Source organism: Poecilia mexicana, unplaced genomic scaffold (genome assembly GCF_051168715.1).
Source record: "Poecilia mexicana isolate PSO_F unplaced genomic scaffold, ASM5116871v1 scaffold_5, whole genome shotgun sequence".
NCBI lineage: Eukaryota > Metazoa > Chordata > Actinopteri > Cyprinodontiformes > Poeciliidae > Poecilia > Poecilia mexicana.
Window position 1 is genome coordinate 29,425,511 of NW_028263374.1, and position 4,325 is coordinate 29,429,835.

The 4,325-nt window shown below is 38.1% G+C and overlaps 1 long non-coding RNA gene across 1 annotated transcript in view; it reads left to right on the plus strand.

Moving 5' to 3' along the window:
* The first annotated feature begins 503 nt into the window (after nucleotides 1-503).
* LOC148159808 (uncharacterized) overlaps nucleotides 504-4,325 on the plus strand; it is a 4,908-nt gene continuing 1,086 nt past the window's right edge. The window contains exons 1-3 of the long non-coding RNA XR_015762907.1: nucleotides 504-628; nucleotides 1,020-1,091; nucleotides 3,665-3,736. This is a non-coding gene — a long non-coding RNA (uncharacterized LOC148159808). The remainder of the gene's footprint in view (nucleotides 629-1,019; nucleotides 1,092-3,664; nucleotides 3,737-4,325) is intronic.

Below are 4,325 nucleotides of genomic sequence, written 5' to 3' on the forward strand. Positions count from 1 at the left end.
AAGGTTGTTGTGTTTTTATTTTACATCTAAATACAGTGATGTAAACATTTTCAGCTTCATCAGTAAAAGTAGTTTTAGTTGGTAGAGGAATATTCTTCTGACATGCAAACACCAAATATGCAAAATCCTTTCCCTTGCATGGTATAATTATTCTTATTTTCATACTTAATATTTTAGTGTTGATGTTGCCAGAGAGGATGGATGATTGGGGAGGCTGGTAAATGATCAGATGAACCCAAACAGCAAAATGAAAGTTAAAAGAGTGGATGGAAGACCTCATCTGTTTATTTGCACTCAAATATATTGGTCCAGGGAAAGAAATCACTTATAATTATGGTGATTTTGACTGGCCATGGAGAAGAAAGGTGCTTATAAGTGTGAAAATACTATCAAAAATCATTCAAGTAGCACTGAAGACATATTTGAAGGATATGTCAAGTTGTAGTACAGGGTTTCATTATAGTTGAAAACAAGAAGTGGACAGGCACATTCAGTAGGTGGACTTCATTTTTCTATTGAGAAGTATGGACTCATTCAGTGTACATCCCTTCATTTCAGATTTCCAAAGATGAACTGTCAGGTTGGTGATGTGGACGCATGCGGATCCTGTTCAACCAACCCTCCAGAGGTAATTTTGGTCTCCAATGACCAACTTACTCTCTAAAATAAAGTAATTGAAATGATATTAAGTATTGTTCAAACACACATGTGTTGTGTAATATTAGATATGTTAGCTGCATAAAAAGGGAGGACTGCGTTTTGAAATTACAAGTATAGAAGAATGAAAATTACATTTAGAAGCGCACATACACACAGGTCCTGTGTAATACTCAAAATGTAAGGTGCAGGAATAAGGAGGACTGAGTTTTGAAATTACAAGTACAGAAGAATGAAAGTTACATTGAGAAGCACGCATACACACAGGTTCTGTGTAATACTCAAAATGTAAGGTGCAGGAATAGGGAGGACTGTTTTCTATATTGGGAACAAACATTTAGTGAGTGTTCTTTACATTTCAGATTTCCAAAGATGAACTGTGTCAGGCTGGTGACATGGATGCATGTGGATTCTGTTCAACCAACCCTCCTGAGGTAATTTTGGTCTCCAATGACCAACTTATTCTCTAAATTAAAGTAATTGAAATGATATTACGTAGAGTACAAACACATAGGTGTTGTGTAGTACTAGATTTGTTGGCTGCATAAAAAGGGAGGACTGAGTTTTCAAATTACAAGTATAGAAGAATGAAAATTACATTTAGAAGTGCACATTTTGGTCTCCAACGACCAACTTTTTCTCTAAAATAAAGTAATTGAAATGATATGAAGTACTGTTCAAACACACATGTGTTGTGTAATCCTACATATGTTGGCTGCATAAAAGTGGAGGACTGGCTTTTGAAATTACAAGTATAGAAGACTGAAAGTTACATTGATAAGCGCACATACACACAGGTCCTGTGTAATACTCAAAATGTAAGGTGCAGGAATAAGGAGGACTGAGTTTTGAAATTACAAGTACAGAAGAATGAAAGTTACATTGAGAAGCACGCATACACACAGGTTCTGTGTTATACTCAAAATGTAAGGTGCAGGAATAAGGAGGACTGAGTTTTGAAATTACAAGTACAGAAGAATGAAAGTTACATTGAGAAGCACGCATACACACAGGTCCTGTGTAATACTCAAAATGTAAGGTGCAGGAATAGGGAGGACTGAGTTTTGAAATTACAAGTACAGCAGAATGAAAGTTACATTGAGAAGCATGCATACACACAGGTCCTGTGTAATACTCAAAATGTAAGGTGCAGGAATAGGGAGGACTGAGTTTTAAAATTACAAGTACAGAAGAATGAAAGTTACATTGAGAAGCACGCATACACACAGGTCCTGTGTAATACTCAATATGTAAGCTGCAGGAATAGGGAGGACTGCTTTCTACATTGGGAACAAACTCACATTTAGTGAGTGTTCTTTACATTTCAGATTTCAACCAACCCTCCATAGGTAATTTTGGTCTCCAACGACCAACTTATTTTCTAAGATAAAGTCTTTGAAATTATATTGAGTACCAGTGGTCCCCAACCTTTTTATCACCGCGGACCGGTCAAGACTTGGCAATTTTTCTGAGGCTCGGGTTCTTTTTTTACCCTTAATTTCCCCTTACAGCAATCTTAGAACGTTGCTCACGATAATTGTAACTGTTCATCCTGCCATCTGTGGCATGATCGCATCCAGTCGTTGGAACATTGGGACTGCTCTGATCTAAAATCAGGCATATTCTAGCAACTTGTAGGGTTTTTACTTGATTGGGAGCTAGAACTCAACCTGTTGAACTTGACAGGTAGCCAATCAGAAAGCGCGGTGACGTAGCTCATGGAGGGGAATCCCAAAGAGCTGAGCAGACATGCACAAATGAGTCCGGTGGACATCGAATATATGTGGAAATGGCATGAATGTTTATTCAGCATTTCGTACAAAGAATATCCATAGAAATGATGAGGAGTGGAGTTGGAGCAAAATTGCTACCACAGTTGATAAACCCGGTAACTTTTCAGCTATCCATTAAATTAACGTGACATTATTTTGTACTAAAGCCTGCTCACATGGCACGATTTGCTCCTGTTATGTGGCTGGACACACGAACCTGTTGTACTTTTATCAGCTCTGTGGTCACAGAAGTTTGGAAAATCGTCTGAATCCTAAAATCATGCCATGTGAACCAGACTTAAGACTTACAAGCTCTATTTCTCTCGTCTCGATAACTGCCATAATGCTCTCAGACTCTGGTCGCTCTGGCAACGTTCACACATCCCTTCAAAATAAGATTTGAATACGCCACAAAAATGAACATTTATTTTCATGAAAATTTTAACTCACAACTATAAATTAATGGGAGTCCTGAGCTTGTTTCTCTGCAATGAGATGATCCCACCTGGGAAACGATGACACCCAATGCAGAGGGTGCTTGGTGTGTAATGGCAAAGCAGTTTGAAGCTTCATTGCCTCATTAGTAAGCCAGTGCATATTATGCAGAGTGGGCTTGGAACATGGGAGTCACCTACAGGTTCAGGATGAATCCACTCTCCTGTCTCTGGTCTTTCTCCGCTTTTCCAAAGAAACTTTCCAAAGACATCGCTTTCTTACTCATTGTGGGCTCAATGTTGCCGCACAAGACGTAACCGAGAGAATCCAGTTAAAGGGTTTTCAAAATAATGGATCTTCCAGACTCAGACAATACGTAACATGTAAATATTTTTCTTGTGCGACCCAGTACCAATTGGTCCACAGACTCGTACTAGTCCGTGGTCCTGTGGTTGGGGATGACTGTTAAGTACGGTTCAAACACACAGGTCTTGTGTAATACTTGATATGTAAGCCACATAAAAAGGGAGGACTGAGTTTTGAAATTACATGTACAAAAGAATGAAAGTTACATTTAGAAGCGCTCATACACACAGGTCCTGTGTAATACTCAAAATGTAAGGGGAAGGAATAAGGAGGACTACGTTTTGAAATTACAAGTACAGAAGAATGAAAGTTGCATAAAGCGCTCATACACACAGGTCCTGTGTAATACTCAAAATGTAAGGGGCAGGAATAGGGAGGACTGTTTTCTAAATTGGGAACAAACTCATATTCAGTAAGTGTTCTTTACATTTCAGATTTCCAAAGATGAACCGTGTCAGGTTGGTGACGTGAATTCATGCGGATCCTGTTCAACCAACCCTCATGAGGTAATTTTGGTCTCCAACGACCAACTTATTTTCTAAAATAGAGTTTTTGATATGATATTAAGTACTGTTCAAACACACAAGTCTTGTGTAACACTTGATATGTAAGCTGCATAAAAGGGGGGAACTGAGGTTTGAAATTACACATATAAAAGAATGAAAGCTACATTTAGAAGCGCACATACACACAGGTCCTGTGTAATACTCAAAATGTAAGGTGCAGGAATAAGGAGGACTGAGTTTTGAAATTACTAGTACAGAAGAATGAAAGGTACATTGAGAAGCATGCATACAAACAGGTCTTGTGTAATGCTCATCAGGTATGTTGCAGAAATTTCAAAAACTGAGTTTTGAAATTACAGGTAGAAAAGAATGAAAATTACTTTTAGAAGCGCACATACACACAAGTCCTGTGTAATACTCAAAATGTAAGGTGCAGGAATAGGGAGGACTGAGTATTGAAATTACAAGTAAAGAAGAATGAAAGTCACATTTAGGAGTGCACATACACACAGGTCTTTTGTAATGCTCATCATGTAAGTTGCAGAAATTTGGAAAACTGAGTTTTGACATTACTAGTAGAAAAGATAGA